Genomic DNA, 12,395 nt, shown 5'->3' with positions numbered 1-12,395 from the left:
ATGCCATGTTACACCATGGCTTGACTGAAATGATTGAAACAATATAAAAGGAGTACCTCAGATAGGGAAGGAATCAAAAGTAATTTTTATAGGAAGATATCATACATTTTACAAAGCTTTGAACATTGTTCATGAACTTTTGATCCGAGAACATGCTGGAAGTATGGTAGTAACATTTGGAAGTATGAAAAAACTGCGTTGTCCAGGAATCGAAACCAGGTCAACTGCTTGGAAGGCAGCTATGCTCACCACTATACCACCAACGCTTGACTGAGTCTGCTAAAGCAAATATTTCCCAAGTACGTAAGTCCGGTCACATGTTCTAAAAATATGCATGAGATGCCATGTTACACCATGGCTTGACTGAAATGATTGAAACAATAATTAGGGAGTACCTCAGACAGGGATGGAATCAAAAGTATTTTTTATAGGAAGATATCATGAATTTTACAAAGCTTTGAACTTGTTCATGAACTTTTGATCCGAGAACATGCTCAATAACATTTGGAAGTATGAATAAACTGCGTTGGCCGGGAATCGAACCCGGGTCAACTGCTTGGAAGCAGCAATGCTCACCACTATACCACCAACGCTTGACTGAGTCTGCTAAAGCAAATATTTCCCAAGTACGTAAGTCATTTCACATGTTCTAAAAATATGCATGAGATGCCATGTTACACCATGGCTTGACTGAAATGATTGAAACAATATAAAAGGAGTACCTCAGACAGGGATGGAATCAAAAGTAATTTTTATAGGAAGATATCATACATTTTACAAAGCTTTGAACATTGTTAATGAACTTTTGATCCGAGAACATGCTCAATAAAATTTGGAAGTATGAAAAAACTGCGTTGGCCGGGAATCGAACCCGGGTCAACTGCTTTGAAGGCAGCTATGCTCACCACTATAACACCATTGCTTGACTGAGTCTGCTAAAGCAAATATTTCCCAAGTACGTAAGTCAGGTCACATGTACTAAAAATATGCACGAGATGCCATGTTACACCATGGCTTGACTGAAATGATTGAAACAATATTTAGGGAGTACCTCAGACAGGGATGGAATCAAAAGTATTTTTTATAGGAAGATATCATGAATTTTACAAAGCTTTGAACATTGTTCATGAACTTTTGATCCGAGAACATGCTCAATAACATTTGGAAGTATGAAAAAACTGCGTTGGCCGGGAATCGAACCCGGGTCAACTGCTTGGAAGGCAGCTATGCTCACCACTATACCACCAACGCTTGACTGAGTCTTCTAAAGCAAATATTTCCCAAGTACGTAAGTCAGGTCACATGTTCTAAAAATATGCACGAGATGCCATGTTACACCATGGTTGACTGAAATGATTGAAACAATATTTAGGGAGTACCTCAGACAGGGATGGAATCAAAAGTATTTTTTATAGGAAGATATCATGAATTTTACAAAGCTTTGAACATTGTTCATGAACTTTTGATCCGAGAACAATCGAACCCGGGTCAACTGCTATACCACCAACGCTTGACTGAGTCTGCTAAAGCAAATATTTCCCAAGTACGTAAGTCATTTCACATTTTCTAAAAATATGCATGAGATGCCATGTTACACCATGGCTTGACTGAAATGATTGAAACAATATAAAAGGAGTACCTTTGACTGAAATGATTGAAACAATATTTAGGGAGTACCTCAGACAGGGATGGAATCAAAAGTATTTTTTATAGGAAGATATCATGAATTTTACAAAGCTTTGAACATTGTTCATGAACTTTTGATCCGAGAACATGCTCAATAACATTTGGAAGTATGAAAAAACTGCGTTGGCCGGGAATCGAACCCGGGTCAACTGCTTGGAAGGCAGCTATGCTCACCACTATACCACCAACGCTTGACTGAGTCTGCTAAAGCAAATATTTCCCAAGTACGTAAGTCAGGTTACATGTTCTAAAAATATGCACGAGATGCCATGTTACACCATGGCTTGACTGAAATGATTGAAACAATATAAAAGGAGTACCTCAGACAGGGATGGAATCAAAAGTAATTTTTATAGGAAGATATCATACATTTTACAAAGCTTTGAACAATGTTCATGAACTTTTGATCCGAGAACATGCTGGAAGTATGGTAGTAACATTTGGAAGTATGAAAAAACTGCGTTGGCCGGGAATCGAACCCGGGTCAACTGCTTGGAAGGCAGCTATGCTCACCACTATACCACCAACGCTTGACTGAGTCTGCTAAAGCAAATATTTCCCAAGTACGTAAGTCAGGTTACATGTTCTAAAAATATGCACGAGATGCCATGTTACACCATGGCTTGACTGAAATGATTGAAACAATATAAAAGGAGTACCTCAGACAGGGAAGGAATCAAAAGTAATTTTTATAGGAAGATATCATACATTTTACAAAGCTTTGAACAATGTTCATGAACTTTTGATCCGAGAACATGCTGGAAGTATGGTAGTAACATTTGGAAGTATGAAAAAACTGCGTTGGCCGGGAATCGAACCCGGGTCAACTGCTTGGAAGGCAGCTATGCTCACCACTATACCACCAACGCTTGACTGAGTCTGCTAAAGCAAATATTTCCCAAGTACGTAAGTCAGGTTACATGTTCTAAAAATATGCACGAGATGCCATGTTACACCATGGCTTGACTGAAATGATTGAAACAATATTTAGGGAGTACCTCAGACAGGGATGGAATCAAAAGTATTTTTTATAGGAAGATATCATGAATTTTACAAAGCTTTGAACATTGTTCATGAACTTTTGATCCGAGAACATGCTCAATAACATTTGGAAGTATGAAAAAACTGCGTTGGCCGGGAATCGAACCCGGGTCAACTGCTTGGAAGGCAGCTATGCTCACCACTATACCACCAACGCTTGACTGAGTCTTCTAAAGCAAATATTTCCCAAGTACGTAAGTCAGGTCACATGTTCTAAAAATATGCACGAGATGCCATGTTACACCATGGTTGACTGAAATGATTGAAACAATATTTAGGGAGTACCTCAGACAGGGATGGAATCAAAAGTATTTTTTATAGGAAGATATCATGAATTTTACAAAGCTTTGAACATTGTTCATGAACTTTTGATCCGAGAACAATCGAACCCGGGTCAACTGCTATACCACCAACGCTTGACTGAGTCTGCTAAAGCAAATATTTCCCAAGTACGTAAGTCATTTCACATTTTCTAAAAATATGCATGAGATGCCATGTTACACCATGGCTTGACTGAAATGATTGAAACAATATAAAAGGAGTACCTTTGACTGAAATGATTGAAACAATATTTAGGGAGTACCTCAGACAGGGATGGAATCAAAAGTATTTTTTATAGGAAGATATCATGAATTTTACAAAGCTTTGAACATTGTTCATGAACTTTTGATCCGAGAACATGCTCAATAACATTTGGAAGTATGAAAAAACTGCGTTGGCCGGGAATCGAACCCGGGTCAACTGCTTGGAAGGCAGCTATGCTCACCACTATACCACCAACGCTTGACTGAGTCTGCTAAAGCAAATATTTCCCAAGTACGTAAGTCAGGTTACATGTTCTAAAAATATGCACGAGATGCCATGTTACACCATGGCTTGACTGAAATGATTGAAACAATATAAAAGGAGTACCTCAGACAGGGATGGAATCAAAAGTAATTTTTATAGGAAGATATCATACATTTTACAAAGCTTTGAACAATGTTCATGAACTTTTGATCCGAGAACATGCTGGAAGTATGGTAGTAACATTTGGAAGTATGAAAAAACTGCGTTGGCCGGGAATCGAACCCGGGTCAACTGCTTGGAAGGCAGCTATGCTCACCACTATACCACCAACGCTTGACTGAGTCTGCTAAAGCAAATATTTCCCAAGTACGTAAGTCAGGTTACATGTTCTAAAAATATGCACGAGATGCCATGTTACACCATGGCTTGACTGAAATGATTGAAACAATATAAAAGGAGTACCTCAGACAGGGAAGGAATCAAAAGTAATTTTTATAGGAAGATATCATACATTTTACAAAGCTTTGAACAATGTTCATGAACTTTTGATCCGAGAACATGCTGGAAGTATGGTAGTAACATTTGGAAGTATGAAAAAACTGCGTTGGCCGGGAATCGAACCCGGGTCAACTGCTTGGAAGGCAGCTATGCTCACCACTATACCACCAACGCTTGACTGAGTCTGCTAAAGCAAATATTTCCCAAGTACGTAAGTCAGGTTACATGTTCTAAAAATATGCACGAGATGCCATGATGCCATGTTACACCATGGCTTGACTGAAATGATTGAAACAATATAAAAGGAGTACCTCAGACAGGGAAGGAATCAAAAGTAATTTTTATAGGAAGATATCATACATTTTACAAAGCTTTGAACATTGTTCATGAACTTTTGATCCGAGAACATGCTGGAAGTATGGTAGTAACATTTGGAAGTATGAAAAAACTGCGTTGGCCGGGAATCGAACCCGGGTCAACTGCTTGGAAGGCAGCTATGCTCACCACTATACCACCAACGCTTGACTGAGTCTGCTAAAGCAAATATTTCCCAAGTACGTAAGTCAGGTCACATGTTCTAAAAATATGCACGAGATGCCATGATGCCATGTTACACCATGGCTTGACTGAAATGATTGAAACAATATAAAAGGAGTACCTCAGACAGGGAAGGAATCAAAAGTAATTTTTATAGGAAGATATCATACATTTTACAAAGCTTTGAACATTGTTCATGAACTTTTGATCCGAGAACATGCTGGAAGTATGGTAGTAACATTTGGAAGTATGAAAAAACTGCGTTGGCCGGGAATCGAACCCGGGTCAACTGCTTGGAAGGCAGCTATGCTCACCACTATACCACCAACGCTTGACTGAGTCTGCTAAAGCAAATATTTCCCAAGTACGTAAGTCAGGTCACATGTTCTAAAAATATGCACGAGATGCCATGTTACACCATGGCTTGACTGAAATGATTGAAACAATATTTAGGGAGTACCTCAGACAGGGAAGGAATCAAAAGTAATTTTTATAGGAAGATATCATACATTTTACAAAGCTTTGAACATTGTTCATGAACTTTTGATCCGAGAACATGCTGGAAGTAACATTTGGAAGTATGAAAAAACTGCGTTGGCCGGGATTCGAAGCCGGGTCAACTGTTTGGAAGGCAGCTATGCTCACCACTATACCACCAACGCTTGACTGAGTCTGCTAAAGCAAATATTTCCCAAGTACGTAAGTCAGGTCACATGTTCTAAAAATATGCACGAGATGCCATGTTACACCATGGCTTGACTGAAATGATTGAAACAATATAAAAGGAGTACCTCAGACAGGGATGGAATCAAAAGTAATTTTTATAGGAAGATATCATACATTTTACAAAGCTTTGAACATTGTTCATGAACTTTTGATCCGAGAACATTTGGAAGTATGAAAAAACTGCGTTGGCCGGGAATCGAACCCGGGTCAACTGCTTGGAAGGCAGCTATGCTCACCACTATACCACCAACGCTTGACTGAGTCTGCTAAAGCAAATATTTCCCAAGTACGTAAGTCAGGTCACATGTTCTAAAAATATGCACGAGATGCCATGATGCCATGTTACACCATGGCTTGACTGAAATGATTGAAACAATATAAAAGGAGTACCTCAGACAGGGATGGAATCAAAAGTAATTTTTATAGGAAGATATCATACATTTTACAAAGCTTTGAACATTGTTCATGAACTTTTGATCCGAGAACATGCTGGAAGTATGGTAGTAACATTTGGAAGTATGAAAAAACTGCGTTGGCCGGGAATCGAACCCGGGTCAACTGCTTGGAAGGCAGCTATGCTCACCACTATACCACCAACGCTTGACTGAGTCTGCTAAAGCAAATATTTCCCAAGTACGTAAGTCAGGTCACATGTTCTAAAAATATGCACGAGATGCCATGATGCCATGTTACACCATGGCTTGACTGAAATGATTGAAACAATATAAAAGGAGTACCTCAGACAGGGAAGGAATCAAAAGTAATTTTTATAGGAAGATATCATACATTTTACAAAGCTTTGAACATTGTTCATGAACTTTTGATCCGAGAACATGCTGGAAGTAACATTTGGAAGTATGAAAAAACTGCGTTGGCCGGGATTCGAACCCGGGTCAACTGTTTGGAAGGCAGCTATGCTCACCACTATACCACCAACGCTTGACTGAGTCTGCTAAAGCAAATATTTCCCAAGTACGTAAGTCAGGTCACATGTTCTAAAAATATGCACGAGATGCCATGTTACACCATGGCTTGACTGAAGACAGGGATGGAATCAAAAGTAATTTTTATATTAAGCTATCATACATTATACAAAGCTTTGAACATTGTTAATGAACTTTTGATCCGAGAACATGCTGAGTTATCCGAGAACATTTGGAAGTATGAAAAAACTGCGTTGGCTGGGAATCGAACCCGGATCAACTGCTTTGAAGGCAGCTGACCACTATGCTCACCACTATAACACCATTGCTTGACTGAGTCTGCTAAAGCAAATATTTCCCAAGTACGTAAGTCAGGTCACATGTTCTAAAAATATGCACGAGATGCCATGTTACACCATGGCTTGACTGAAATGATTGAAACAATATTTAGGGAGTACCTCAGACAGGGATGGAATCAAAAGTATTTTTTATAGGAAGATATCATGAATTTTACAAAGCTTTGAACATTGTTCAAGAACTTTTGATCCGAGAACATGCTCAATAACATTTGGAAGTATGAAAAAACTGCGTTGGCCGGGAATCGAACCCGGGTCAACTGCTTGGAAGGCAGCTATGCTCACCACTATACCACCAACGCTTGACTGAGTCTGCTAAAGCAAATATTTCCCAAGTACGTAAGTCAGGTTACATGTTCTAAAAATATGCACGAGATGCCATGTTACACCATGGCTTGACTGAAATGATTGAAACAATATAAAAGGAGTACCTTAGACAGGGATGGAATCAAAAGTAATTTTTATAGGAAGATATCATACATTTTACAAAGCTTTGAACAATGTTCATGAACTTTTGATCCGAGAACATGCTGGAAGTATGGTAGTAACATTTGTTAGTATGAAAAAACTGCGTTGGCCGGGAATCGAACCCGGGTCAACTGCTTTGAAGGCAGTTATGCTCACCACTATAACACCATTGCTTGACTGAGTCTGCTAAAGCAAATATTTCCCAAGTACGTAAGTCAGGTCACATGTACTAAAAATATGCACGAGATGCCATGTTACACCATGGCTTGACTGAAATGATTGAAACAATATTTAGGGAGTACCTCAGACAGGGATGGAATCAAAAGTATTTTTTATAGGAAGATATCATGAATTTTACAAAGCTTTGAACATTGTTCAAGAACTTTTGATCCGAGAACATGCTCAATAACATTTGGAAGTATGAAAAAACTGCGTTGGCCGGGAATCGAACCCGGGTCAACTGCTTGGAAGGCAGCTATGCTCACCACTATACCACCAACGCTTGACTGAGTCTGCTAAAGCAAATATTTCCCAAGTACGTAAGTCAGGTTACATGTTCTAAAAATATGCACGAGATGCCATGTTACACCATGGCTTGACTGAAATGATTGAAACAATATAAAAGGAGTACCTCAGACAGGGATGGAATCAAAAGTAATTTTTATAGGAAGATATCATGAATTTTACAAAGCTTTGAACATTGTTCATGAACTTTTGATCCGAGAACATGCTTGAAGTATGGTAGTAACATTTGGAAGTATGAAAAAACTGCGTTGGCCGGGATTCGAACCCGGGTCAACTGTTTGGAAGGCAGCTATGCTTACCACTATACCACCAACGCTTGACTGAGTCTGCTAAAGCAAATATTTCCCAAGTACGTAAGTCAGTTCACATGTTCTAAAAATATGCACGAGATGCCATGTTACACCATGGCTTGACTGAAGACAGGGATGGAATCAAAAGTAATTTTTATATTAAGCTATCATACATTATACAAAGCTTTGAACATTGTTAATGAACTTTTGATCCGAGAACATGCTGAGTTATCCGAGAACATTTGGAAGTATGAAAAAACTGCGTTGGCTGGGAATCGAACCCGGATCAACTGCTTTGAAGGCAGCTGACCACTATGCTCACCACTATAACACCATTGCTTGACTGAGTCTGCTAAAGCAAATATTTCCCAAGTACGTAAGTCAGGTCACATGTTCTAAAAATATGCACGAGATGCCATGTTACACCATGGCTTGACTGAAATGATTGAAACAATATTTAGGGAGTACCTCAGACAGGGATGGAATCAAAAGTATTTTTTATAGGAAGATATCATGAATTTTACAAAGCTTTGAACATTGTTCAAGAACTTTTGATCCGAGAACATGCTCAATAACATTTGGAAGTATGAAAAAACTGCGTTGGCCGGGAATCGAACCCGGGTCAACTGCTTGGAAGGCAGCTATGCTCACCACTATACCACCAACGCTTGACTGAGTCTGCTAAAGCAAATATTTCCCAAGTACGTAAGTCAGGTTACATGTTCTAAAAATATGCACGAGATGCCATGTTACACCATGGCTTGACTGAAATGATTGAAACAATATAAAAGGAGTACCTCAGACAGGGATGGAATCAAAAGTAATTTTTATAGGAAGATATCATGAATTTTACAAAGCTTTGCTTTTGATCCGAGAACATGCTTGAAGTATGGTAGTAACATTTGGAAGTATGAAAAAACTGCGTTGGCCGGGATTCGAACCCGGGTCAACTGTTTGGAAGGCAGCTATGCTCACCACTATACCACCAACGCTTGACTGAGTCTGCTAAAGCAAATATTTCCCAAGTACGTAAGTCAGGTCACATGTTCTAAAAATATGCACGAGATGCCATGTTACACCATGGCTTGACTGAAGACAGGGATGGAATCAAAAGTAATTTTTATATTAAGCTATCATACATTATACAAAGCTTTGAACATTGTTAATGAACTTTTGATCCGAGAACATGCTGAGTTATCCGAGAACATTTGGAAGTATGAAAAAACTGCGTTGGCTGGGAATCGAACCCGGATCAACTGCTTTGAAGGCAGCTGACCACTATGCTCACCACTATAACACCATTGCTTGACTGAGTCTGCTAAAGCAAATATTTCCCAAGTACGTAAGTCAGGTCACATGTTCTAAAAATATGCACGAGATGCCATGTTACACCATGGCTTGACTGAAATGATTGAAACAATATTTAGGGAGTACCTCAGACAGGGATGGAATCAAAAGTATTTTTTATAGGAAGATATCATGAATTTTACAAAGCTTTGAACATTGTTCAAGAACTTTTGATCCGAGAACATGCTCAATAACATTTGGAAGTATGAAAAAACTGCGTTGGCCGGGAATCGAACCCGGGTCAACTGCTTGGAAGGCAGCTATGCTCACCACTATACCACCAACGCTTGACTGAGTCTGCTAAAGCAAATATTTCCCAAGTACGTAAGTCAGGTTACATGTTCTAAAAATATGCACGAGATGCCATGTTACACCATGGCTTGACTGAAATGATTGAAACAATATAAAAGGAGTACCTTAGACAGGGATGGAATCAAAAGTAATTTTTATAGGAAGATATCATACATTTTACAAAGCTTTGAACAATGTTCATGAACTTTTGATCCGAGAACATGCTGGAAGTATGGTAGTAACATTTGTTAGTATGAAAAAACTGCGTTGGCCGGGAATCGAACCCGGGTCAACTGCTTTGAAGGCAGTTATGCTCACCACTATAACACCATTGCTTGACTGAGTCTGCTAAAGCAAATATTTCCCAAGTACGTAAGTCAGGTCACATGTACTAAAAATATGCACGAGATGCCATGTTACACCATGGCTTGACTGAAATGATTGAAACAATATTTAGGGAGTACCTCAGACAGGGATGGAATCAAAAGTATTTTTTATAGGAAGATATCATGAATTTTACAAAGCTTTGAACATTGTTCAAGAACTTTTGATCCGAGAACATGCTCAATAACATTTGGAAGTATGAAAAAACTGCGTTGGCCGGGAATCGAACCCGGGTCAACTGCTTGGAAGGCAGCTATGCTCACCACTATACCACCAACGCTTGACTGAGTCTGCTAAAGCAAATATTTCCCAAGTACGTAAGTCAGGTTACATGTTCTAAAAATATGCACGAGATGCCATGTTACACCATGGCTTGACTGAAATGATTGAAACAATATAAAAGGAGTACCTCAGACAGGGATGGAATCAAAAGTAATTTTTATAGGAAGATATCATGAATTTTACAAAGCTTTGAACATTGTTCATGAACTTTTGATCAGAGAACATGCTTGAAGTATGGTAGTAACATTTGGAAGTATGAAAAAACTGCGTTGGCCGGGATTCGAACCCGGGTCAACTGTTTGGAAGGCAGCTATGCTCACCACTATACCACCAACGCTTGACTGAGTCTGCTAAAGCAAATATTTCCCAAGTACGTAAGTCAGGTCACATGTTCTAAAAATATGCACGAGATGCCATGTTACACCATGGCTTGACTGAAGACAGGGATGGAATCAAAAGTAATTTTTATATTAAGCTATCATACATTATACAAAGCTTTGAACATTGTTAATGAACTTTTGATCCGAGAACATGCTGAGTTATCCGAGAACATTTGGAAGTATGAAAAAACTGCGTTGGCTGGGAATCGAACCCGGATCAACTGCTTTGAAGGCAGCTGACCACTATGCTCACCACTATAACACCATTGCTTGACTGAGTCTGCTAAAGCAAATATTTCCCAAGTACGTAAGTCAGGTCACATGTTCTAAAAATATGCACGAGATGCCATGTTACACCATGGCTTGACTGAAATGATTGAAACAATATTTAGGGAGTACCTCAGACAGGGATGGAATCAAAAGTATTTTTTATAGGAAGATATCATGAATTTTACAAAGCTTTGAACATTGTTCAAGAACTTTTGATCCGAGAACATGCTCAATAACATTTGGAAGTATGAAAAAACTGCGTTGGCCGGGAATCGAACCCGGGTCAACTGCTTGGAAGGCAGCTATGCTCACCACTATACCACCAACGCTTGACTGAGTCTGCTAAAGCAAATATTTCCCAAGTACGTAAGTCAGGTTACATGTTCTAAAAATATGCACGAGATGCCATGTTACACCATGGCTTGACTGAAATGATTGAAACAATATAAAAGGAGTACCTTAGACAGGGATGGAATCAAAAGTAATTTTTATAGGAAGATATCATACATTTTACAAAGCTTTGAACAATGTTCATGAACTTTTGATCCGAGAACATGCTGGAAGTATGGTAGTAACATTTGTTAGTATGAAAAAACTGCGTTGGCCGGGAATCGAACCCGGGTCAACTGCTTTGAAGGCAGTTATGCTCACCACTATAACACCATTGCTTGACTGAGTCTGCTAAAGCAAATATTTCCCAAGTACGTAAGTCAGGTCACATGTACTAAAAATATGCACGAGATGCCATGTTACACCATGGCTTGACTGAAATGATTGAAACAATATTTAGGGAGTACCTCAGACAGGGATGGAATCAAAAGTATTTTTTATAGGAAGATATCATGAATTTTACAAAGCTTTGAACATTGTTCAAGAACTTTTGATCCGAGAACATGCTCAATAACATTTGGAAGTATGAAAAAACTGCGTTGGCCGGGAATCGAACCCGGGTCAACTGCTTAGAAGGCAGCTATGCTCACCACTATACCACCAACGCTTGACTGAGTCTGCTAAAGCAAATATTTCCCAAGTACGTAAGTCAGGTTACATGTTCTAAAAATATGCACGAGATGCCATGTTACACCATGGCTTGACTGAAATGATTGAAACAATATAAAAGGAGTACCTCAGACAGGGATGGAATCAAAAGTAATTTTTATAGGAAGATATCATGAATTTTACAAAGCTTTGAACATTGTTCATGAACTTTTGATCCGAGAACATGCTTGAAGTATGGTAGTAACATTTGGAAGTATGAAAAAACTGCGTTGGCCGGGAATCGAACCCGGGTCAACTGCTTAGAAGGCAGCTATGCTCACCACTATACCACCAACGCTTGACTGAGTCTGCTAAAGCAAATATTTCCCAAGTACGTAAGTCAGGTTACATGTTCTAAAAATATGCACGAGATGCCATGTTACACCATGGCTTGACTGAAATGATTGAAACAATATAAAAGGAGTACCTCAGACAGGGATGGAATCAAAAGTAATTTTTATAGGAAGATATCATACATTTTACAAAGCTTTGAACATTGTTCATGAACTTTTGATCCGAGAACATGCTTGAAGTATGGTAGTAACATTTGGAAGTATGAAAAAA

The 12,395-nt window shown here is 39.0% G+C and overlaps 20 non-coding genes across 20 annotated transcripts; all 20 read right to left on the bottom strand.

Moving 5' to 3' along the window:
- Positions 1–1,179: 1,179 nt before the first annotated feature.
- Positions 1,180–1,251, bottom strand: TRNAG-UCC (transfer RNA glycine (anticodon UCC)). Its single transcript has one exon. It is a non-coding gene; the product is annotated as a tRNA-Gly (tRNA).
- Positions 1,252–1,805: 554 nt separating this feature from the next.
- Positions 1,806–1,877, bottom strand: TRNAG-UCC (transfer RNA glycine (anticodon UCC)). Its single transcript has one exon. It is a non-coding gene; the product is annotated as a tRNA-Gly (tRNA).
- A 267-nt stretch (positions 1,878–2,144) lies between these two features.
- Positions 2,145–2,216, bottom strand: TRNAG-UCC (transfer RNA glycine (anticodon UCC)). The gene has a single exon. It is a non-coding gene; the product is annotated as a tRNA-Gly (tRNA).
- Positions 2,217–2,483: 267 nt separating this feature from the next.
- TRNAG-UCC (transfer RNA glycine (anticodon UCC)) lies at positions 2,484–2,555 on the bottom strand. Its single transcript has one exon. It is a non-coding gene; the product is annotated as a tRNA-Gly (tRNA).
- Positions 2,556–2,812: 257 nt separating this feature from the next.
- Positions 2,813–2,884, bottom strand: TRNAG-UCC (transfer RNA glycine (anticodon UCC)). Its single transcript has one exon. It is a non-coding gene; the product is annotated as a tRNA-Gly (tRNA).
- A 554-nt stretch (positions 2,885–3,438) lies between these two features.
- TRNAG-UCC (transfer RNA glycine (anticodon UCC)) lies at positions 3,439–3,510 on the bottom strand. Its single transcript has one exon. It is a non-coding gene; the product is annotated as a tRNA-Gly (tRNA).
- Positions 3,511–3,777: 267 nt separating this feature from the next.
- Positions 3,778–3,849, bottom strand: TRNAG-UCC (transfer RNA glycine (anticodon UCC)). Its single transcript has one exon. It is a non-coding gene; the product is annotated as a tRNA-Gly (tRNA).
- Positions 3,850–4,116: 267 nt separating this feature from the next.
- Positions 4,117–4,188, bottom strand: TRNAG-UCC (transfer RNA glycine (anticodon UCC)). The gene has a single exon. It is a non-coding gene; the product is annotated as a tRNA-Gly (tRNA).
- A 275-nt stretch (positions 4,189–4,463) lies between these two features.
- TRNAG-UCC (transfer RNA glycine (anticodon UCC)) lies at positions 4,464–4,535 on the bottom strand. Its single transcript has one exon. It is a non-coding gene; the product is annotated as a tRNA-Gly (tRNA).
- Positions 4,536–4,810: 275 nt separating this feature from the next.
- TRNAG-UCC (transfer RNA glycine (anticodon UCC)) lies at positions 4,811–4,882 on the bottom strand. Its single transcript has one exon. It is a non-coding gene; the product is annotated as a tRNA-Gly (tRNA).
- A 576-nt stretch (positions 4,883–5,458) lies between these two features.
- Positions 5,459–5,530, bottom strand: TRNAG-UCC (transfer RNA glycine (anticodon UCC)). The gene has a single exon. It is a non-coding gene; the product is annotated as a tRNA-Gly (tRNA).
- Positions 5,531–5,805: 275 nt separating this feature from the next.
- Positions 5,806–5,877, bottom strand: TRNAG-UCC (transfer RNA glycine (anticodon UCC)). Its single transcript has one exon. It is a non-coding gene; the product is annotated as a tRNA-Gly (tRNA).
- A 909-nt stretch (positions 5,878–6,786) lies between these two features.
- On the bottom strand, positions 6,787–6,858 carry TRNAG-UCC (transfer RNA glycine (anticodon UCC)). The gene has a single exon. It is a non-coding gene; the product is annotated as a tRNA-Gly (tRNA).
- Positions 6,859–7,454: 596 nt separating this feature from the next.
- On the bottom strand, positions 7,455–7,526 carry TRNAG-UCC (transfer RNA glycine (anticodon UCC)). The gene has a single exon. It is a non-coding gene; the product is annotated as a tRNA-Gly (tRNA).
- Positions 7,527–8,435: 909 nt separating this feature from the next.
- TRNAG-UCC (transfer RNA glycine (anticodon UCC)) lies at positions 8,436–8,507 on the bottom strand. The gene has a single exon. It is a non-coding gene; the product is annotated as a tRNA-Gly (tRNA).
- Positions 8,508–9,401: 894 nt separating this feature from the next.
- Positions 9,402–9,473, bottom strand: TRNAG-UCC (transfer RNA glycine (anticodon UCC)). The gene has a single exon. It is a non-coding gene; the product is annotated as a tRNA-Gly (tRNA).
- Positions 9,474–10,069: 596 nt separating this feature from the next.
- On the bottom strand, positions 10,070–10,141 carry TRNAG-UCC (transfer RNA glycine (anticodon UCC)). Its single transcript has one exon. It is a non-coding gene; the product is annotated as a tRNA-Gly (tRNA).
- A 909-nt stretch (positions 10,142–11,050) lies between these two features.
- On the bottom strand, positions 11,051–11,122 carry TRNAG-UCC (transfer RNA glycine (anticodon UCC)). The gene has a single exon. It is a non-coding gene; the product is annotated as a tRNA-Gly (tRNA).
- A 596-nt stretch (positions 11,123–11,718) lies between these two features.
- Positions 11,719–11,790, bottom strand: TRNAR-UCU (transfer RNA arginine (anticodon UCU)). Its single transcript has one exon. It is a non-coding gene; the product is annotated as a tRNA-Arg (tRNA).
- Positions 11,791–12,057: 267 nt separating this feature from the next.
- TRNAR-UCU (transfer RNA arginine (anticodon UCU)) lies at positions 12,058–12,129 on the bottom strand. The gene has a single exon. It is a non-coding gene; the product is annotated as a tRNA-Arg (tRNA).
- Positions 12,130–12,395: the final 266 nt, after the last annotated feature.

The sequence above is a fragment of the Crinia signifera genome, chromosome 3 (genome assembly GCF_055691185.1).
Source record: "Crinia signifera chromosome 3, ASM5569118v1, whole genome shotgun sequence".
In the NCBI taxonomy this organism is placed as follows: Eukaryota; Metazoa; Chordata; class Amphibia; order Anura; family Myobatrachidae; genus Crinia; species Crinia signifera.
This window is presented reverse-complemented; position numbering and strand designations above follow the sequence as displayed.